Source organism: Amblyomma maculatum, chromosome 2, assembly GCF_055883805.1.
Source record: "Amblyomma maculatum isolate TAMU_Amacu chromosome 2, ASM5588380v1, whole genome shotgun sequence".
Taxonomy (NCBI): domain Eukaryota; kingdom Metazoa; phylum Arthropoda; class Arachnida; order Ixodida; family Ixodidae; genus Amblyomma; species Amblyomma maculatum.
Genome location: NC_139345.1, coordinates 190792483 through 190816549, shown reverse-complemented (window position 1 = coordinate 190816549; position 24067 = coordinate 190792483). Strand labels below are relative to the sequence as shown.

The 24067-nt window shown below is 46.1% G+C and overlaps 1 pseudogene across 1 annotated transcript in view; it reads right to left on the bottom strand.

The window, feature by feature from the left end:
* Positions 1–257: 257 nt before the first annotated feature.
* The window catches only part of LOC146200765 (phosphatidylcholine translocator ABCB4-like), a 144247-nt pseudogene continuing 120437 nt past the window's right edge, over positions 258–24067 (bottom strand). The window contains exons 15-20 of the transcript XR_014704681.1: positions 22546–22731; positions 17939–18043; positions 16691–16768; positions 3482–3544; positions 1848–1931; positions 258–302 (exon numbers count right to left, since the gene is read on the bottom strand). The product of XR_014704681.1 is annotated as a phosphatidylcholine translocator ABCB4-like (transcript). The remainder of the gene's footprint in view (positions 303–1847; positions 1932–3481; positions 3545–16690; positions 16769–17938; positions 18044–22545; positions 22732–24067) is intronic.

Genomic DNA, 24067 nt, shown 5'->3' with positions numbered 1-24067 from the left:
TTTTTGAACTAACACTTGTGATAGATCTCTGTCGGTAGTTGCTTGGGCAACAGGGATCCTCTTTTTTAGACAGGAACGAATTTCCTTATCCTGCAGTACATGGGAACAGTACCGGTGCTTAGCCACTGCTGAAATATGAGCGACAAAACAAAGCTACTGACACGTTTAGTTTTTTCAAGCCATTAATGACACCGGTTCCCATCGAGGAAAAATTCTTTATTAGTAACATTAGGAGTCACGCGATATACAGAATTATTCTACTCTAGTTTGTTGCAAAATGCCACAGGAACGAATTGCAGCGGCTGCGCATAAAGCAAAAGGTAAGAAAATTAACATTTCATTTTCGTGTTGCCTCCTCTGTCGCTCTTCGTCAGAAAAATGCTGCATTGCAAACTAAAAACAACCAAAACTGTGATCTGTTGATTTCTCCTATGCTTTAAATGTCAAATTTAATATTATCTCAAAACCCCATGGAGCTTGTTATGCATCTGCTAACACTTGAAGTGAAATGCGCTCAAATGTCGACGACCACCGATATAACACGCAATTTTGTAACCTTTTACAGTACAATTTGCTGTAAAACGTCGCAATACAAGCGAGAAGTTGAAGACAAAAATCATTTGGGCATCGAAACTTGAGATCAAACAGTGTTTTTTATGCCGGGTAACCTTTGCCATCACATTTTATTGATAAAACCTTACGAACATCACTAAATAAAAATACTCAGCTTTGTATAAACGCATTGCTCTTTGTTTTATTAGTGAAACTCAATACTTTGTTTACTATATCTGTTGCACGAACTTGTAGCTCTTTTCGTGCGATAGTGAACTATAATATATTGAGATAAGTATGTTATACACGCTCAAGATTGAACCATTCTTTCAAGAGCATCCAAGGACCTCCTCACAAAGCCTTATGATTACACCTCCGGTAGCATGAAGGCTTCGCACCCGTCCTCTGAGCGTCGACCTCGTAGTGGGAAGACGTAACGAGCAGCGGAGAGGCCCTGTCTAGTCTAGGTGGTGTTGGACTGACCCCACATACGTCCACCCGAATTCTCCATCAAACCTCTCTTCGTGTACTTTATGCCGTCCTTTCCTCGTGCATTATGCTGTCATTTCCTCGCAAAGCCCTAAGCCGATGTCGAATGATGGAGTGCACCCGATAATCAACGAGGAAGGAGAGGCCGAGTTGACAACAGCACTCGTGACGGACAGCGAGAGGCAGCCTTTCCTAAAGAACGAGTGTCCGGAGTTGCTATGGCGTTCACTCTAGTCTTCTTGAACCATGAAACAGCTGCCCGCTTACACCGTTCAGCTCTATGGGTGGCCACGTAGTGGCGTACAAGAATGCCATAGTGAATGTAACCAGGAAGGCACAAAAGGAGAAGCTGGAATGGGCTCTGAAGGCCCTTCCGCATGGCGAGGCGGATTGTCAATGGACGATGTGGCATCGTCGTTGTATTCGCCGCGTCCCAGCGAAATCGTAAAGAACAGAGGCGATCGGATGCTGCAGAAGACGAGGACAAGCACGTATTTTGGAGGCGGATTTTGCCTTATCTTAGGGCATGCAGCCATCTGCGAATACGCCATAGTTTACTGGTATGATCTGTAAACCAGGAAAGCCTGCAGATATATTTCTGCCTCGCAGTTGTAGCCATGCTACCTCATGTCTAAGTATCCCTCTCCCGGCGCCAGTGATTCTCTTTATATTTCATGAAGTAGCGAAAAACGAAATTAGTATTCCCTTTGTGCGTCATAAGGATGCAAGGTAATCACTGATGCCGGAACAGCGGGAGCAGAGATGAATTGATGTACGGGTTTTCCTGTATCAGAAGGGTGACTTACTCCATGAACCCGGGCTGCATCAGTGGACAGGCACGCGAGCAGAGTCTCCGGCCTGTTCTCGATTTCATCGTACCAGGCCATGTCCTGCGCATTCAGAGCAACACAAAGCGCTGATTCAAACTGGTACATGACGGCGATTGTCAACGGCTTGAATCTTTAAAAGGTACTCACCCATCAATTTCCTATTCCTTGCCTACCAGGTAATCGCCTTTATAATTGGGACAACCTTCCTCTTCATTCAACGAAATTACCAGGCAGGTTTTCGTAAAGATTAATCGGCAAAGCAACAGTATAGCCGAACAGAAAGTATAGAAACGCGCCTAATATAGGCACTGCTTATATGTAGCGCTAATGGATTTTGAGAAACCATTTGACCAAGTCCAAGCCGCGGCATTCATGCATGCATTACAGATATGAACTTAGAAAAATGAGAACTAGGAATATAGGAAGGTAACAGCTACGCAGCCGGCATAGTCGTCCATGAATTAAGAAAGGACTGAAATTCTGGTAACAGAACTTGTTGGGCAGGCAGACATAATGATCCGGTGCATTAACTCTGAATTTACACACAATTCCTGCGTTTACGTGCGATGATGCCCTTGCACTCCTAACATACGACTTAGAAAACAAACCAATGCGCCTCTATCGGAAAACAGCAGTCTAGTCACGGAGCACAATGACTGGACCACTACAGGGCAGTGTCCCCGGTCCGATGCTTTTCTATAAATACAAAAATGATATAACACCAATATGCCAACAGGCTTAGTCTGTCATCTACGCAGATGACACTACCTTTTTTGTTTCAATGTAACGATAAGTACAAACTTGAGAAATCGAGAAATATTACACTGAGTGGATAATCAAAATGGAGTGTGTTATTCTTTTTGAAATAAGCAATAAGAGAAATAAAGCAGTAAGTGTCTACCATGGCAAACGTCAGGAGATTTAACCTCTCGTTAGAAACCTTGATCTTGGATACACACGTAGACTATTAGATAAAATGTCTTGCCAGAGCTTATGATATACTTTGCAAATTACACATGTACAGCCTGTCAGTTCTTTAACAGTATCGCGCGGGTGTCAACTGCCCGGTGCAGCGGCGCCACGCCGAGGCAGAGCGGAAATTGGGAGAAGAAAAGAGCATGTGGGTGTAATCATGCTGCTTGAGCGAGTATCATATGCTTGGCTGTTCTGCGCCGTCGAACGCAACCTCTTGAATAAAGTTTCATGCCCGTGTTCAGAGAGCGCTTATTCTAACTGCTGTATGCTTGAGAATTCGATTGGTGCTAACTTGTAACGGTTCAATAATCACTTGTCCCTGGTTCCACCGGCGGGTACTGTCTCGAGAAGGACTCTTTTGAAAGTATTCATGATGACGATATTTTTTGTTCTTGAAAATAATTTGGCCAAGGTAACCATTACAAAGAATAATTGCACATGTTAGGTTTTTTATTGCATATGTGCATACTTTCAATATATTTTTCGCACTATATGCACGTATGGCGGATGAAAACAAGCAGTGACAGCTTCTTCGGGCACCGATGCCTGCCAGCCGATTGTCGTACTAATCAGAACAGCCTAGCAGGCGACGCTCACTGCAGCAGCAGAAATTGATGTCATGCCCTTTTGCTCACTTGCCTTGTCATCTCCTGTGTCTTGCGGCGCCGCAGCGCCGGGCAGTCGACGCTCGGGGAGTACTGTTAAAGAATTGACAGGCTGTATTCTTGTTCAAAAGGAAATTCCTACTATATAATGCTATTATTAGCCCCTGCTTAATCTATTGTAATGTTATATATGCACAGCAGCATCCCGAACTGATACTAATAAACTTTTTCTTTTACACAAGGAAAGGCCTCCGCCATATATCAGGTGTTCCGTACGACACTCACAAAAGCAAAACATTCATTTTACTTCGTGTATGTCCTGTTACATATATACGACCTGGATACCGTTTTATCATCTACACGAACAATAAAGGAGAGGTTAGTGCCGCATAGCGGCTCCTGCTCTTTTTCACCTATTAGTAGAAACCACCTTGTCTGACGATATACAGTTCCACATAACATAACATGTACACTGCTACATAACATTACACAAACAATACACAACAAATAAACAAAGTCCAAGCTTCAATAGAAGTAACGTTGATGAGCGATATAAACTCACTAAATCTGTGTAGATGCGTGTGTCAGTGTGTGACTCTGTTCAGAACCAGTACATAATACAATATACACTCTAGAAAACAATAAAGGGCACAGAACAAAAATAAGCATAATTGCGGTATACAAAAGCTCATCAGGAGCAATAAAATTTACTAGGCCAGATCTACTAAAGCAATATCTTTCAAGGGTCCCAGTGTCCTCATGGAATGATATAAACGCCAGAATTTCTCGTTTCTGCAGTGCATGCGTCGGCTATGGGCCTAATAGCTTTTGATACACTTAAATCTCTTTTGTGAAGAGCGGTCAAATTTCTTTGTAATCGCGACCTGGAATTGTCATGCTCCTGGCAATCCAATAATATATCAAATCAAATCAAATACGTTTGTTCTTACATCCGACGATGCACGGACAAAAAAACCTAGATGAGCTTGACGATGGTCCATGGCCCCTACTACCCATACAGTAGAAAGTATTGGATGCAACAATAATTAGAATACAGTAGCAGAACGTGGCTTCTACCAATAGAAAAACGTAGATAAGGTCAAAGATGTGGTGTGTGTAACAACTGCACAGTTCTAGGTTTTGGAAGATGAGATATTGTGAACAAAATATAGACAAAGACAAAATGAAAAGCATTGCTTAAAGAGTAGATAGAGGAAGAGTCATACAAAAGAACTAACATTACTATTGCTGTACCCACTTGTACAGAAATATATACTACACAATTATCTGAATTATTTTTGAGTGCCATCTTTGCCATCATCTCCGGAACGTTCGTTTAGGAGATATTCCAAACAATATTTCAACAGTTGCCTTCCTTAATTAGTGTGGCAAACATCAAATTTTTTCTTTCTTGATTTCGTACGCAATACACAGAATGATGGAGACCTTGGCTAGTTCAACTGAAGAATTATCGCGTTTCATTATTTCCGTCCGGTAGTAACACAGCAGACTATAGGGGTATGAAAACTCTATGCGGACAACGTTTTGTTTTTAACAGCTCGATGTGTGTATAAATAAGAAGGCACTTTTCCAAGTACGCGGATTGTAGGTATTGTGTATAGAGAAGTATGTTAAGATTTACAAATGTAGTCTCCGTCCAGCCAAGCGCGCCGAAATTTATGACAAAGGAAAACAGTAATGTAGAGGTCCAAGTATGCTGCCTTGTGCTACACCATAATCAGACATTATTTCTTAACCACTTGCTTTATATCGGATAAGTAGGACTCTAAATTGTAAAGCCAGTCGGCGAATGCCATCACGATTTATCTTTTGCGACAAAATAATATGATCCACTAAATCAAAGGCCTTTGAGAAATCGAGAAATATCTTCAAATTGTCCAGGAATCAATTCCTTTTGTTCAAGAAGAGCCAGTTCAGTCGATTTATTTTTGGTGATGCCGAATTGATATGACGTCAGTCACCGTACTAGTACAAGAAGTTTGATAAGCGGGTATGGAAAATTCTTTCAAAGACTCTCGAGAGCAAAGGCAGATCAGACACTGGCCTATAATTGCCCAGGTCATTCCGGTTGCCTTTTTTATTATTGCAGTTGCCTTCGCCATCTAATTATTTGTTGGAAAGATTTCTGTCGTTATACACGCATTGCATAGGCTGGTGCAATTATATCCTTAACATATTTCATAGACTGCACACGGAGGTCATCGATATCGCGGCGTGTACTCGCTTTCAAATCTCTTTAAGCAAATATGATTTCCTGACAGTTGTAGGTTGAAGAAATATAAAGTGATCGTTGGGGGCATTCATGTATTCTAAGACGTCTGGCAAGCCATTTGACCTGACAATGTTGCAAAGAAGTGTTGAACTCATTAGCTAAACCTTTCCCAGATAATTCTTGGCCTTTAACTGGCAGATTTACCATGTAGCATGAAATTTGCGGCGATGTAAAGGTGTGTTCTACCGAACCCACACTACAAAACGTCTTGCACCTTCAACGTTTAAAAAATTTTGTAATAATTTTTGCGCGTCTCAATTTTTCGGTCAACTTATTTGTGTATTTTTTTTTATAAACGGTCAAGTATTCAGGATCGCGGGTGCTAACAAATCGTTGATACAACCAGTCTAGTTTTCATTCGTGTCTAAGTTGTTTCTACTCACGGCTTACTTACGTTACGGTTTCTGTGCCGAGACTTCAAGAGGAAAGGAGTGAAATAGTTTCTAAATTGGTATAGAAACGTATTATAACCTTCGTTTGGGTCAGTTAATTATCTTATCATTTGTCCAGCTAACTTTCTGCGCATCTTCAGGAAGCCTGTCAAGCGTAGTGTTTGTAATCATCTGATAGTGTATAACCTCGGTACTGATTTATATAGCAAGATATTATATATACAGCGTTATATAGCAATATATTTAGAGCAATCGGAAAAGATTACAGTAGCGATGCACCTAGCCAGTCGTACGCTATAGTTGCCAGACACGGTAAATAACATGCATATCCCCACGACATATTTCCATAGAAAAATATTCCGAATGTTCTAAATTGCGTGATCACTTCAATGAGAGCGTATTTTCATTACAAAGGACGGAAGATAGAAAAGCTTATGACGTAGATTGAAGAGAACGCCTGTAGTCTTATCAACAATATTTTCACTTTATTGTCAGTTTGCTAAGTATTTAGATGTCCATTTTGCTATTTCGGCTAAGGTGATGCTTGACTGTCCAGAGAAAAACGCGCTTGTACTGTTGGCATATATAATACATTCAGACGACTCATCAATATTAGCTATATCATTAACGTGTAGCGTTTGTCAAACGTTTACAGCCAAGAGGGCTTGATTTTAAGCCGTATATTATTACTTCAGCAAGTTTGCAAACCTGGGAATGCACTATGAGTTCCATAGTATGGCTCAGAAGTAGACCCCCTGGGCTCTGAACTTTTGACAAAGTCTGTACATTAGAAATAGGGATGGCCCTAAAGTACTCTCCTGAGGAACGTTCGAAGCTACAGCTGTGACAGTTGAGCTACTGATAATCTGTGAATGTCAACGAATTGTGCCCGGTGTTGTATAAACGAATATATTACGATAGTGTTTTTCCGCGAAAGCCATATTTTTCCAGCTTTTGATAGCGAATGCTGTGGCTGATAAGGCCGAAGGTTGTCGTGAAGTCTAAAAATACCTAATACCATACTTTTATTTTCAAAATTGTGCAATATTAACTCATTTTCAGCAAGTAGAGCTAACTCGGTAATTGGTTAGTTAATGTTTGGAAACTGTGCAGGAGATCTATTATGCTTGTCAGAGAAAGCCGTTCGGCGTTGAAAATATTTTTCGAATCCTTTGAAAAACATCACAAGTGGTCGGTAATTTGACAGGTCATAGACTTTTATAGGTCAGATTAGCCACACCATTCTCATAACAACACAGACACCGTGAGCTCTCTGGCAGGACAATTCTATGAGGAAAATTCTTCAGGTAAGCCATTCCCAAACGCAAGCGATGAATGAGAGCTTCTAAATTTCTGCTGATAATTATCGGATTATTAAACGGTAACAATGGATCGATGAAATGTATACATGAATTCTTATGGTTTGGCTCAGACCTAATCATTTCGTGTTTCATTACGCATGGACTTCAACAAGCAGCGCAATGCACCAATCGAGGACAGAACAGAACTAAGGACATTGGATTGTGACTGCCTAGCCACCGCATCCAGGACTAAGGCAGTGTCCGGGTATCTGTTGGAAAACTATAATATGCTTGTTTTTGGTAGCCGTGAAAATCCTTTAAAAACTTCTTATTTCAGTTCAGCCTTCCATGGTAAGAAACTAGCGCTGTCAAGAGATTTCAGTAAATGAGGCCCCGCCGGGGTGGTGCAGTGGTAAGACGCCCGACCACTGTGCCGGAGTAGCCGGGTTCGAACCCGACCTTGGCGGCTGTGTTTCGATGGAGACGAAACGTAGAGGCGTCCGTGTGCCGTGCGATGTCAGCGCAAGTTAAACATCCCCAGGTGGTCGAAATTACTCCGCAGCCCTCCACTACGGCTCCTCTTTCACTCTTTCCACTTTAACTCCCACCTTCCTCCCTTCCCTTACGGCACGGTTGCGGTGTCCACAAAAAACAAGTGGTGAGATAGTTACCGCGCCTTTCGCTTCCTATAAATAAACCTTTTTTTTTAATTCAGTAAATGAGAGCCCGCTATTTTAAAGATTTTAAAGATATTCAAAAAGGGCATCAACTGAGACGCGACAAGATGATTGAAACTAAATGCTTACAACAGTAACAGAGACCTCACCAAAGGACACTTGATAATCACTGTACTGAATGATGTAGGAGGGAAGGTCCTTCTTAGCGCAAGACATCGCCCTAGTCAGGCCAGAAGGACGGGATGATTTGTACGACACAGTTCGAGTTACAGAAATCGTTACACACACCAGCTTCCTGTATGCGCACCGCAGAAAAACTGTTTTGGACAAGTCTACGAAAGTCCTCACTTGCTCTTAAATCTGCATTTCAATTAAAATGCCAACATTGTGAAAATGGTTGGTTGGTTGGTTTGTGGGGTTTAACGTCCCAAAGCAACTCAGGCTATGAGAGACGCCGTAGTGGAGGACTCCGGAAATTTCGACCACCTGGGGTTCTTTAACGTGCACTGACATCGCACAGCACACGGACGCCTTGCTTTTCGCCTCCACCGAAAAGCTGCCGCCGAGGCCGGGATTCGATCCCGCGTCCTTGGGAACAGTAGTCGAGCGTCGTAACCACTGCGCCACCCCGGCGGGGGATTTTGTGAAAATGGTTATGCATAAAACGTTTGCCTAAAAGAGTACCTAGGAAACTGAGGCTGCAGATGTTCCACAGACAGGAGAACCTGCTCTTCTGTGATGTTTTCTTGTGGAATGGCAATTAGAATACTGTCAACTGCAGTAAAGAGCATTGTCAGAAGGAACTGCACCACTGAAAATAAAGACTCCAGCAACCGGGGCTGAATCATTTACTACTTGCACTGGTTAAACAGAAGAACGTTGAAATGTGGCAATTGAGGGCTCTGAAATAGAACCTTGCACTTAACTCTCAGGAGGCTTTTGATTAGGACTCTTCAACACTGAAGAGGGAGGTACAGCTTGAGAATTCGAGACAAACTTCTACACTTGACCACTTTTGTCGAGCAGACTTTGTCGATGCGGAGGCATTCGAAGCAGATTTAGAATCTCGGGGCTTGTCATGCTGCACTGGAATATGGCGCACAGCATTCACTGTTTGCAGGTTAGCAAGAGGGGCGTTTGTTTGAGGCGACCTGCCATCAAGTATCTAATGATGCCAGAGGTTTAAAACAATTGTGTTATGGTGGCAGCCGGAGAAGAAAGAGGCGTTCACCACCACAGTTCGCATGCTTCTGTTCCAGTGGTGATTTGCATTTGGTGTGTTGTTCTTTGTCATGTGGCCGAATCGGTGAAAGATAAAGCAACGGAGGGCTGGTCTAGGGTACTCTTGCACTGCATGACTAGTGAAGCCCAAGTACACCCTTTCTGCGCAATTCTGGCATTGGGCGGTCTTCCCTGAATGCAGTGTAGGGGATGGCGTTCCACCGCTCAATCATTTTGACGCCGGTACATGACCTGTCGGCGTCCCGAGATCACTCTGACACCCAGTAGAAATTCTAAAAGTTGCTCATGAATCTACTGAAAAAGAGCATGTTAGAGTGTTCTCACATTTCATGTGTATAGACTCTGTAATTAGCTTCGAAGGTACGACACGTAATCCAGCCACAACTGAATGCCGTTTTAAAGCACACATACTTCTTGAAATAAAATTGTACGGCTTTTCAATATCTGTGTAATTTAAAATAAATTGGTTCACAGAAAGGGAAAGGCGCAGTAACTGTCACACTTGCTCTGTGGACACCCGAACCGCGCCGTAAGGGAAGGGAGGGAGGTGGGAATGAAAGTGGAAAGAGAGAAAGAGGAGCCGTATTGGAGGGCTACGGAGAAATTTCGACCACCTGGGGATCTTTAACGTGCGCTGACATCGCACAGCACACGGACGCCACTTCGTTTCGCCTCCATCGAAACGCAGCCGCCGAGGCCGGGATTCGATCCCGGGAACTCCGGCACAGTAGTCGGGCGTCTTACCACTGCACCACCCCGCGGGGCCTGTGTAATTTGTCAAAACTGCTCCCCCCCCCCCCCCCCCGGGGTGGTGCAGTGGTAAGACGCCCAACTACTGTGCCGGAGTTCCCGGGTTCGAACCCGACCATGGCGGTTGCGTTTCGATGGAGGCGAAACGAAGTGGCGTCCGTGTGCTGTGCGATGTCAGCGCGCGTTAAAGATCCCCGGGTGGTCGAAATTACTCCGTAGCCCTCCACTACGACTCCCCTTTCTCTCTATCCACTTTCACTCCCACTTTCATCCCTTCCCTTACGGCGCGGTCCAGGTGTCCACAGAGCAAGTGTGACAGTTACTGCGCCTTTCCCTTCCTATGAACGCACCAACCAACCGCGGTACCGTGCAGTATTAGGAAAAGAGACACATTGATGGTGGCATTTTTTCGCACAAATCATGCTTAAAACAGGTCACAGTGTCACATGCCCCCTTTACTGGACAACTATTATTATTCAAATGATACGGGTTACACGTGTTTAAAACCATCAGATGTACCAAATGAGTGCCCTATAGAATAAAAAAAATATTCATGAACTTGTGCACTAATTAAAAATCACAAAATATAAAAGAAAAAGTGATTGCCATGTTAACAATGACTGTCTAATATATGCCTGGATGTACTGCTGCTTTCTAATGGTGAACGAGTGTTATGTTAATAAGACTGTCTACTTACTATAATTCCTTGTTTTGCTACAGCTTGCATCTCTTTCAGAAATATATAAGCTAGTGTAACACGTACTGTAGAGTTTGTGAGCGTGCGCGCGTTTATTGGGTTGCTGTTTTAGCACGCCAAGTGTGCGACCGTTTATATTTTTATGTTAAATACTGCGGTCTTGTCCTGATGTCTGCATTTTACAGAATAAGGCTTTACAATGCCATTTGAACTTAATGTTCCATGTGAAGAACTCACAACGTGAAAATTGGGAGTGTTTCAGGACCTCGTGACTCGTAGAAGGGTGTAATAGTTGCTTCGGTGGCGGTTTCTCTTCCAGTTTTGCCATGAGCGAGGCGCACGGGACAAGTGCGTGAACTCCTCGGCAGCGTCATCAGGAGCTCTGCGCTCCTCACTATGCTTAAAAGTGTTAAACCAGACCCCCACTTTTAGAGCATAGGTCATCTTAAAGCAGCGCGAAAACACAGGACTAAAAGGAACAGGAGACGACACAAGCGCTTTCTAACAACTGAATTTTTATTTGTAGAAAGGTGTAGTTATATAGGAACCAAGCCAGATAAAATCAAGAGGAGACACGTGAAAACAACCGCGGTGCCCCTTTTAGAAACAGCGCGCGCGCAAAGTCAGGATTGAACACCAAAACAACAAACCTAACAACCTCCCACATGACAAACACCCGCTAACACCTCATCGTTAAATATTCACCGAGAGCGTGAATCTCTTTTTCTTCAAGGTTAACGGAAGGTGTTTTCTATACTTCAGAGCATAGCTCTACTGCTAACATTCTCCAAGATCATTATCCGCAGGCTAGGTACTGCGCATGCGCTAATTTTATGGGGACTTCAACACAGCTGCGCCGCGCGTTCGTTACTTCGGTTCGCCACCAACCGAAACGGGAGTGATATCCGCCTCGTGATTATGTAACCGAAAGCCGCGCCGTGCACATCTGTTCCGAGACGGAACAGACCCTGGTTTAAACCAGTGCTGTGACTGCCACATGACAGTTTCTTAAAGAGGGCCTTTAAGCTGCTTAACTGCGGCTAGCTTCCTCGGTCCAGCCATTTAGGATGCATTGTCTCGGCCGTCATTGTCTACAACCTGTCGCAGTCGTCAGGATAAATCAGAATATCCTGCTGATATGGACCAGAGCGAGGGCCGCATAACTTGCGCTCGTTAACTAGCTCAGCCGGGTTGAATAATAATTGAGTCACAGGAAGAGGAGACGTTGTACCGTCGCACATGTTTCTGTGGACACCTGAACCACATCGAAAGGAAAGGGAGCAGACGGGAGTGAAAGTAGATAGAAAGTGGTGCCGTAGTGGAGGGCTGTTGAAAAATTAAGACATATTGGGTAAATTTAACGTGCGCTGAGGGGAAGGAAGAGGAGAAAACATTTATTTACAATGAAATGAGCTGAGTGGCAGAGCCCATTCCGGGACTGACATCACACATCACAAGTACGCCTGTTCGTTTCGCCTTCATAGAAACGCAGCCGCCGGAGATCGGGATCGAACCCTGGTACACAGGCATAGTAGTCGGGCATATTAACTACTGCCCCGCAGCGTGGAGGCCAACGCGCCATTTTTAAGGTCAAAGCCTTGATTGGCTCATACTCTAGCGTCCGTCCGTCCCTGCCTTTGAACGATGTCAGCTGTGGCCTTCTCATCTCTCTCTAGCAACCACCTGTGGGGGTGGGGGCGCAGCTGTGCATAGCAACCATGACGTCACGTGTCGCTGGGCGTAGCGCATACGCGCGTCAGCGCCGGCAGCAGGTATGGTGGCGCTCGTTCGACAGAAGTCTGGGTGCAGTGGAGTGAGCGAGACGCATGGCGCCGAAGCGACCTAGTGACTGTGCAGCAAGCGGTGCGGAGTAGCGGCGACGCACGCCTGGTTGGTTGGTTGGTTGGTTGGTTCATAGGAAGGGAAAGGCGCAGTATCTGTCACACTTGCTCTGTGGACACCTGAACCGCGCCGTAAGGGAAGGGATGAAGGTGGGAGTGAAAGTGGATAGAGAGAAAGGGGGCCATAGTGGAGGGCTAATTTCGACCACCTGGGGATCTTTAACGTGCGCTGACATCGCACAGCACACGGACGCCACTTCGTTTCGCCTCCATCGAAACGCAGCCGCCGAGGCCGGGATTCGATCCCGGGAACTCCGGCACAGTAGTCGGGCGTCTTACCACTGCACCACCCCGGCGGGGCAACACGCCTGGTTCCCCCAACACGAAACGTGAGAAGAATCAGTTTGGTTGCCAACATTTCCGGTTCCGGCGTTTCCTCCAATCACAAGCTGAAGACACAAGCCGAAACGCATAGCCGCCTTCATTCGCCAATGCCTTTAGCCCCCCCCCCCCCCCGCCCCCCTCCCCGCTTTCTTCCTCTGGTGGGGCTTTCTTCCTCTGGTGCGGCAACCGAACTATAGCGCGGTATTCTCGGGTTACCGGACCACCGGCGCGCATTAGCGGATCAAGGTGCGTGCATCCCAGAGCCACGTTCACTGGACTCGCTAGCAGCGTCAGTGGCGTCAGTCAGTCGCCACTATGTCTTCGCCGCGCAACATTCCTATGGACCCACGAGCTGCCCCCCGCTACATCCTGATAACTTTATTGATCTCTTCGCCCCTCCTTCAATGCAGCCCCTGTGCGGCGGCAATCAGAGCGCCGGATCGATGGCGGCGGATCTCGATATGTGCAACGCCTGAGCCTAAACACATAGCCGCCGCATTCGCCACTGCGAACCTCCTGCCGGTATAAATAGTTTATGTATAGTTTACATAAGGCGCCGACGCAACACTAACAGCTCGGGCCACTGCATTTCCGAGAAAGACAGTGTGAGGAATACCGTTGGCTTACCTAGTTGGAGGATCATGGTAAAGAGGTCTTTGTTGCGTCTGGCCTAGTACTGCACGGTATTGGGTATGCCATGCATAAAAGCCATGTAAACTGGAACATATTCCGTTCCTCTCGCTCGAAGCGCCTCCCACGGCTGTGGACAACCTCGTGCAATACTTGCGTAACCCTCGTCTTTGAGAACCAGGCATTGGTGCAGCAAGTCGAGCATACATCTTTTTCCGATCACAAAGCTTCCTTCATGACTGTCGAGGACAGTTAGTGGAAGGTTTCTTGAAGAAGCAATACGTGTGAAAAATAAGAAGTCTGTAATTGTACATACATTTCCTGCTCGAATTCTTTGCCTCAATCTGTCGAAAAGCAGAAACAGCTGATGAGCTGAGATCATTCGCATTAGGAAGTAACGTAATCGTCAGCAATTTTTTTTCCTTCTCTTTTAGATTAAGAAAATACCGCGTGCAACTACTCCTACTAGTCACACAAAGAAGCGAGCTTGTGAAATAAAAAGCAGATATCGCTTACACGCCAAAGCTGAACCAGCAGCGAAATGTAAAGCCACGCAATGCCAGCCTTTTTGTATCTTCAGCCCTCTTTTGATACTCGCTGCGCATTTAAGTTGCAATCATGTGCTGCGTTCACTTCCCACGCCTTATTTAACTTGGCTTACCTATCATATTGAGTAGGTATTTTAAATGTAGGTCAGTACCAGACGGCTAGTTCCTGCGTGTTACATATCAGCTGTAACGAAAGATGGTACAAGTCAATTGTACTTTTATTCTCGCCATAGCTTGTAATTTTTTTCCACTCTTTTGAGCTATTGTAGCGCTTGAAAATTCTAAGACATTCGGAGCAGCCAATACCAGCTTCATGTTATTACATAATTCGAGGATGTTTTGGGGCTGAAATAAAAATAAACACTGCTTCTCCCGTAACCGAGAGCACATATAAGCATGAAATGGTTACGGACATATGTTGTAGGCTGGGTGAGCACTCTTTCTGTGGCCCATAATTCGCTAAGCTCTCGCTTTCAGCAAGACTGTCCTTACATCTCTTTTCATTAGGCGGCATTGCTCGACTTAAGAGCTACGACAGTGACAGCACTGAAATACACAACGATGCAGAAGCGCACGCGGCCACGGAGAGCCGCAGGCCTAATGTTCTTGGTGGACGTCTGTACAACCTTCGACTAAAGAGGAAATCTCCACGAGCAGACACCGCACCACAGTGATAGACTTCATTCAAAATGACCGAACGTGCTTAAAACGACTGCCGCCTCGGATGTAGGCTTTGAGCAGTGTTCTAAGCGCGAGTGTGTGTCACCGTAGCGCCATCCTTGGAAGAGAGTAGAGACCTCGTGTCCTTAAATCTCGTTCGATGCTCGGATCAAGGAAACCTTAGTTGTGATTTAGAAGATGTTCGAGAGTTTCTACTGCACCACAGCCGTCACACACGTCACTGGTGGCAAGTTTGTGGGGCATCCGGCGTTACCCAGGCCACACACATCCAATGCGTGCACGGGATCATTGCGCATTGCAGCCGAGTCAGCGAGCGCCCGCTGACACTGTGAATGCGCTCACCTCTGGCGATGCGTGGGTCGGGGTGCTACGTCTGGAAGTAAGCGTCGATTACCGCACGCACGTCCTCCAAAGCCAGTTGCTCGTCGCTAAGAGGGAGTTCATGTGCTGCGGTAGCGAGCTTATCGGCACGTTCGCTGCCCTCGATGATGCAATGGCCGGAGATCCACTGTGCCCGTATAGCGCAGCCGCGCTCCGCTAAGCGCTCGAGACGCGCGAATCTGACACAGCAGCGGAGTTCCCTGGCCGGTAGTTGGAAGGCGGCTGAGGGCGGCGCGGGGAGTCGGATAGCATGGCACACCTGGGTGGCGGCGGAGTCCCTTCAAGCAGTATATCCAGCCCTAGGCGTAGGCCCAGCAGCTCCGCCGTGATGGAAGAACTCAGGAAGGACAGGTACAGCTGTCTATGCAGTTGCAGGGCGGGGATGGTAGCTGCTGCTGCTAGCGAGCAACTGTCTCTGGCCATGAAGCCGTCGGTGTAAACGAGGAAGTGGTGTTGAAGTGCCTCGTAGATGACGGCTCCGGTCAGCTGCTGCACTGCACAGAGCAGTGTGGTGCGTTTCCCCGCGATGCCGACGATCCCTCGCTGAACCTCCGTAGCAGCGGGCCAGGGCAAGCACAGGTCGTAGGGTGGCGTTGCATTGGTGAGCTGCTTGTATTCGAGAAGTGCCGCGCTCATGCGCGAGTTGCGATGTTGTCGCAGCCGATGTAGCTGCCAGCTGGACAATCTGTGACCGGATGCTCGCTGTAGGTGTTTGCCTGACGTCCTCGCAAGATTGCCATTGTGAGCGCGTTTCGTAACTTGGAATACTTTTCACGCACTATAAGGCATTGTCTTTTCAGCGCTACATCGGAGCTACTGGAGAAAGAGGGATGTAGGGGCTGAAGCCTTTTGACATTTTATCTTCAATACTTTTCTCCTTTGAGCTCCATTTCTGCAGCTGATTACGACTGTCTCTCCTTCGTGCAGTGAAGAAAGCTACTCATCCAGTCTTCAACCCTGTTTCATCGAATGCCGGGACTTTTCGATCCCTGCTTACCACGCAGGTCTTTTGCCGGACATCGTGCGCAGTTTTTGGAGACTAAACCAAATATTACAAAAATTCCTCCCGCCACTTGGATTTTTACAGAAAACCGTGTATCGGTTAACCCACTCAACACATTTCACATTGTTATCTTGCACAAATAATTTCAAAAGCGAAATTCAAGTACTCTATTCGTCCCTTTAAAGAAGAGAGACATGCAGTGAATACAAAGTACGAAACGCGCTTGCTGTAATGCTTTTGTCAAGAACTGTTGTTCAAATCCTGTTTTAGGTCAAAGTAAAAAGTGTGTTTATATTGATATATCATAGGCCTGGCATAAAAAAGCACGCTGCAAACTAAATAATGCAGGAGAGAAACGTGACGCTTTAACTCGAATGTGCCTGCGTTTGAAGATTTGAGGGTGTCGCATATTCGCTCACCTGTCTCATCATGGCCGAGAAAGTCATGGCGCGCAGCCTTCGAGTCAGGTTGTCACCCACCACGGAGAAGGCGAACGTCTGCGAGGAGACATCAAGTGCTCGATGGACACAGTAGCTGCTTGGGTGGCTGCTTATGTCCCTTAGCCGCCTAAAAGGAGGCGCTGGACGAGCATATTAGTGGCCTCTGAGAAGCAGCGCAACAGTAATCCTGTGCTGCACAGAGTACGCTACTGTGCCAGTTACGAAGCAAGTAGTGGGCGCGTTTTATTTCATAGGTTTCCGGTGGAGTAATGAAAGGCTGCAACTGGATACAGCAAATTCCTTGGATACCAGGATAGTCTCGCGTGTGTCAAAGGCTCAAGCGAACGCGGCCAATCACCACTGTTGAGTCGTACACTTGGATGCCACCCGTTACTTGCGTGGCATCGTGTTATCAAAGGAGTCCCTTTGTTCGGTGTTGGCCATGAAGCTATAAACATAGTTTCAGCTGCCCTTGAATGTATAGGCCAGCAAACTCATTGACCATTTCTTGCGGTAGAGTGCGGATTAGAACGGCAAACACAAGAGTGGCATGTATCACGAATAATGTGGATTAAGGGTCGAACGAGAGGAAGGTGGCTACGCAGTATGAAAAAGAACTGAACAAGAGTTGACGAGGAGCCTTAGTATTTAAGCTTAGCAAACACTTCAACAAAAAAAAAGACTTGTCTTCGTATCGGCAGCGCGATCATCACTGGCGGGTTTTTAATGCGCTTAAGCAAAAGCGCTGCTGTGTTGCTTATCATGTCCCTTTAGAATGCCTGTCCCCTCTCAAGAAACACCTGTTTTAGATACTGACTCATCATCTACCTCGAATTGTAGTTTCGCCTGCTACTGCGGCCTTTTTTTTCTTTTTGTTTCAGGTGACAGGACTACCGCTTTCACCTTCAGAGAAATCAGTGCCCAATGAAACATTCTTTGTTTGCTTGCCGTCCTCTGTCTCCCCCCTCTCAGTTTTGTTTTTCGGCAGCAAAAGCCCATTTAAGCCCCTGCCAGTGATGACCGCGCTGCTCAGATGAAGACAAGTCCACTTGTCTAAACATTGGCTTTTCTTGAGAACTGAGCCTCCCCCTCAACCCTTGTTCAGTGCTCTTTCATAATGAATAACGTGGATATCTGAAACAGACCAGCAGGATTCCCACCCGGAGAGCGGTAACGGGTAATCTTAAGCAATGAAAGTAACCCCCAATCCACTTGGTCGCACCGTACCTGCACGAAGGCGCAGGTTCCCGTGAGAACACCGACCAGGAGAAAGAGGAAGCAGTAGAGTCGCGTGGTGGACCTGATGGAGGCTGGGTCGCCAGAGCTCAGCCCCTGCGGCCAAGGGTACCGACACCAAGTCAGTATAGAGCGTGCGGTGCGCGAGTTCCATGCTACAGTACACCAGCAGCAAAATTAGAGTGTTGGCCTTGCGTAGAGGAGAAACACTCATAGGACAGAAAAAAACAGAATCCAGAAAGTAGCATGGAAAGTAGCCATTTAACGCGGTAGTGTTAAGGGCCCCGTGTCGCAGAAACGTCGGTGTCGTCGTCGGCGGCCGCCGTCCCGCGTCGTCCGGCGTTGGCCGTGAGCGAAAAATCCCAGAAGCATTAATAAATAAAAACGAGTAGGAAAACTCGCTGACCTCAGGAATCGAACGTGGGCCTCCGGGGGTGCGAGAGGAGCACGTTAACCACACGGCCACGCTAGCTTTTTTTTTTCTTTACTGCCGACTTGGACATTCAAAACAAGACGATGAACAATAAAACGTGCCAGCACACTTTCGCGTGACACGGCGGGTTAAAACTTTTTCAGTTTTACCAAACTGTCAAGCACATGAATCCATTGTGGCTGCTCGGGGAGTGTCATATGCACTTCCTTGAACCGCACAACACTGTGTATGAAATGTTCTCGTACAGGATTGACTTGTATATCTGCATTGTTAAACTGCATACCGGTTTTCCTCAAGCTGTGGAGATCCAGGAGCATTATTGTATCAAAGGGAAACTCCTCTGTATTAGGAAAAGGTAAAAATCGTATGCCATATGCATCTAGAGGTAGCTCTTTTTTTAAAGTTCTCTGAAGCACATCCCAGAAAAAAAATGGCATCCCAACAGTCGAAAAACACGTGTTCTATCGTCTCTGGTCTGTTACACAAGAAACAGTTTGTTGACCAAGGGACGAACAGGCCTTTAGCGTGCATTCATGTTTTGACTGATAATGTGCTAGTGTGGAGTTTAAGGAAAAATGATTTGACTGGTGGTGATAATGGCATCTTCTTAACTCTCTTGCTAGATGGTTTGAAATGGACAAAGAAACGTCTATTTATTGCGGTGTTGTCTCAGAAATGTCCCTTAGAGAAGTTTATTGTGGCGTATAATAATAATTATGAGCATGTAAATTACAGAATTACAGAACACGCAGTTAAGCGAGTGGCAAATTACTTTTCCGCTGTACTTCCTCTTCGCTTGGCGTGCACGTAGCGCCATCATGCGTGTGGTGCACGGAATAAGATAGCCAGGCAAGTCCTCCGAGATCATCGCGTCGGCCCGGATCGGTAACGATGTTGCCGACGAACTACGACTGCAACTTGAGGCTCGCGCGTTTCGGAAAGGTTGCTGGCAGCGCTTCTACGTCCCAGAATCAAGTTTCAGAACAAGTAACTACCACGCAGGCATGCTTTGGACAAGTTAACGAGTGTTGTATCATGTGAACTACGTCTCAAAAGCGCGACAAGCAAATGAGTAGACGGTGCGAACGGGGCGCGATAACGCTATCGCGTTCCATTCTTGATGCGAAGCTTAAGCGTCCTTCAAATGTTTTGAGCAGGTAATCAAACGAAAGGCAGTATAAGGATGAGAGACTGAGGTACCGGTCTCTCATACTCTGGGACACCATTGGATCACGCATAGCATCTCAATTATAACCGAATATTGGTAGACTTTGCAGTAGGGACTGGCGGCAGATTAGTTATGTACAAAAGGGCGCAATAGACAGGGAGAGCTACGTACACAAATACGTACCAAGCTTAGCTATTTTTCCTATTCCTACATTGTGCACATTGTGATGTGCACAAAGTATTGTCATATTGTCGAAATATATGAGAGTGACACTGCTTCCTTTCCAAGTGAAGGCTTAGAGAACTCTACACGTCCGATATTAGAGGACGTTTCTCAATAAAGAAAACACCTCGGAAAATGGCAGGCTGCCTACAGAGCGCTCTTATAAAGCATTTTCTCTGCCAGTAGGGGCTCAGAACTCAGTTAAAACACACAACTTTAAGATATTAAAGCTTCACTTCAGGAAATCTATTTGTGTGGCCGCTTCTCTCTTAACGTGGTCCCGCAAATCGACGGTTTAATCTCATCCCTGCTACTAGGCGACTCAATTGCCCACGGCAATCTTGTATACATTGCAGGAGATAAGTGAGTGGTAACAATTGCAATTGATCTGTCTTATATTAATCAATTACAGTGGCCAATTGCTGAGTCAGTTCAGTTCAGTTCAGTCGTTCAGTCGTGTCCGACTCTTCGTGACCCTATAGACCATGTCACGCCACGCTTTCCGGTCTCTCACTATCTTCCTAACATCACATAACTTCATCTGCAGTGCCTCGAGGATGCCACCTAACCATCGCGTTCGCTGCCTACTCCTTCTCCGGCGACCCTCAACCTTTCCCAACATCAAATCTTTCTCCAGCGACTCCTCTCTTCTCATCAGATGACCAAAGTAGCTGAGCTTTAACTTTAGAATTTGACCCTCCAATGAGCAGTCAGGGTTTATAGTCGACAATATTGACTGATTTGATCTTCTGGCAGTCCAAGGAACTCTCAAGAGTCTTCGCCAGCACCACAATTCAAACGCGTCAATTATTCGGCGGTCAGCCTTTTTCACAGTCCAACTCTCGCATCCATACATCACAACTGGAAAGACCATAGCATGAGTTATACGGATCTTGGTTGGCAGACTAATGTCTCTGCTCTTTACTAAGCGGTCAAGGCTAACCATTGCTCTCTTTCCCAGAAGCAGGCGTCTCCTAATTTCATGGCTGCAGTCTCCTTCCGAGGCAATCTTGGAGCACAAGAAGAGAAAATCTGTCACAGCTTCCACTTCTTGTCCCTTGATGCTCCAGGACTTGATAGGGCAAGACGCCATGATCTTTGTCTTTTTAATGTTCAGTTTAAGCCCAAACTTCTCACTCTCTTCTTGTACGCGCATCAGAAGTCTCTTGAGTTCCGCTTCACTTTCTGCCATTAAAGTGGTATCATCCGCATATCTAAGGTTGTTGATGCGTTTTCCAGCGATCTTCACTCCAGCTGAAGACTCGTCCAGACCGGCCTTCCTCATTACGCACTCTGCATATAGGTTAAATAGGCAGGGCGACAGTATGCAGCCTTGCCTCACTCCTTTCTCAATCGGAAACCAATCAGTAAGACCATGCCCAGTTCTGACTGTGGCCTCTTGCCCTTCATACAGGTTCCTGAGGAGGCAGATGAGGTGAATTGGAACTCCCATCTCTTGGAGAGCTTGCCACAATCTGCTGTGATCTACGCAGTCAAACGCTTTCCCATAATCAATAAAGCTGAGTCAGTAGAATAAATCTAATATCGCTAGCTTTAATTAGCAGTGGAACGGATGCCTGAACGCGAGCATACATTCCGTAATTGGTTTTAGAAGTAGCTTCAAATTAGGTCTACTATCAATAACGTTTAATTCGCTTATCTGCTCACGCTAACTGCAGGCTAAGTGGATGCAGCGTTATAAGAGAATAAATAATTACTCTTTGCAAGTTAATATTAGAGGGCAGTATCATATGTATTCTGATATATTGGTTCGCCCGTGTTCCTTGGGCATTTCCGCGCTTTTGTGTTGTGTGGAAGCTGCAAAGTTGGGTGCAAAGTTGCTGGACTACTTAAAAAGACCGGCGTCTTACAGGGCGAAAGCGTAATATTTATCGAGACAGAAGCCAATGTATGTGGAGGCGGTGATCTGGTCGCGGACCAACACGACTGTGCACAATGCTTCTTTGCAATCGGTTTATTGTAGCTCAATCACAAGTTGAACAAACATGCTAGCATCAATGTCCGCAGAAAACTGTATTTCTTATAAGTACCGAATATTACAACTTGTTTTTACAAAAAAGGTAGAAAGATTAGCAGCAATCGATTCAAGAAAAATCAGTTAACTTACAAGCAACGTTAGCGTGTCAAAATAAATGGACTTACTACAAAATCACAGGAAAATATAAATGATCACAAGCAATTATTTCTAACCCCTGAAGTGCATGCACTGTTTCATGACGAATTTCTGGTCGGCTTTGCTTCAGAAGTAACACCTCGCATTTAGCGGTGCGGTGGAGTTGCTACGAAGAGAGAAAAAAAGCTTGAAAAGTGACAACAGAAAAACCAAGGTGCGGATCTGCTCTTCAGTCCACTGCTACATTAAACTGCAATGTCGTCTCTGCCGGTCTTATTATGCACAATAGACAAAACCAAAGAAATAGGTATGCCTAATTGATACAAGAAAGGTAATACAGCTATGAAATCATAAAACCGATAACAAACTCATGCAGAAGGCATGAGAAGGTAGTCGAAACGAGTTTGTGTGCGTTGCACCTGTTGACAAGTAAAAGGCTTGGTGGATGTAATGTCAGACATTCAGCTCATTTGGTCAGCGCAGGCACGTATACAATTGCCTAGCCCCAAAAAATATTTCGGAGACGGCAGTGCAGTTCCCCGCTTTCTTGACACTCTTATCGGCAAAGTTCGCTAGAGGGCCGGTAGTGGATGATATCCCGTACCTGGAACATGTCCCCGAGAAATGGCGTACACAGGCACGCAGAAGCCCATGAGGAAGGAGCAGACGCAGCCGATGGTCATATAGCGACGCTCGGGCTCCGTGAGGCGCTTCAGCTTTGCCATCAGCGACTCGGGCGCCGAAGGCCGCTCTTCGCTCGAGGATGCGGCTACTGCCGGCTTGCTGTCGACCACGTGCACCGCCGGAGGGCTGGTTAGCCGAGAGTGCTGCGAACGCCAGCTCGTCTTAGAATCTCACGTCTTTCGAGTACCACGAAAGAAAGGGTCGGTGGGAGCTGAACCCAAAATGTGTAGCCAGACGCTTCTAACTTGTGCTCTTAAAGCCATGAGCCTCTGGCACGATGCTAAGCATCTAAAATTTTTGGTACCCCATTTGAAATGAGCATTTGAAATTTTGGTACCCCCGCAGATGGTTGAGGTATGAGCTACTCGATCCGGGCTCAGAAGCCATTAGTGCATAGGGAAACGTCGACCGCGAATATGCTCGCGTAACACCACATCATACGCTTCTGTTTTAGCAAGTTCAATTACCATCGCTGTACGGATATATTTCGCTTCTAGCCCTCGACATATGGCACAAGTTGATAAAATGGGCCGAAACCCACCTAAGCTCCAGTATAAATTTCTGCTGAACCGTTTTAGCCTAGCTTAAGTCACACGCACCGAAATAAAGAAAGGGGCACCGCAGGCCAGGTGCCTTATATGCCCCCTCGCCAGCCTCCAATTTTTTCTTATTTGCAATTTTGATCAAATCAATAGTCAGGGCGCTTCCAACTCCACTCACTACAGTCAGCTGTTTGGTTTAAAGGAACCATCAAATATCTAAAAAACAGAAAAAGATAGGTATTCCATCGTTAGTCACTTCATAGCAATATATTTTGAGCTAGCTTCATTAACAGCGAAGATATCAGCGATTACACACGGCGCGATTTCTCTCTCCCCTCACCTCTACACTCCGAGATACTAGAAAAATAAACAGCTCGAGAGCAGAGTACCGTTAACGAGTACTCATCGGATGCCACCTAGTTGCAGACTTCCACTGCGTGCCCGTGTTCGTGAGCATGGAATATGCTTCCGCATAATCATCAGTCATTGCCTTTTAAAAGCGAAAGATTTTATTAGTCCCCTCCATAGCTTCTTCGCTGTGCGCGCCTTGTAAGGGTCTGGATCAGGCTATAGAGCGCCTAATCGAAAGTATCACCAACGCTATACTGGCATATCATTTGATGGCGCGTGCCAGTACTGTGGGCGGGTGGCTCACAACTTCCACGTGGTCTGGGCGAGCAAATCAAACCAATCATTTCCGCCAACCCGAACCCAACCAAAGAGGACTTTCAGGTGGCCCAGCTCGGCTGTCAAGACTTCAAGGCCCAAAAGGCCTTTTTTCAAAGGACGTGGGAGGCGTTGCTTGAACAGGGTCCCGGAACGGTAGCTCCGCCTAGTATTGTGAGGGAAAGTGCCAATAAGGCACTAACTCAATCACTTTCCTGCAACCATTTAATGGTTAATAAATGTTTAACCACCGCAGCCATCGCATGCGCGT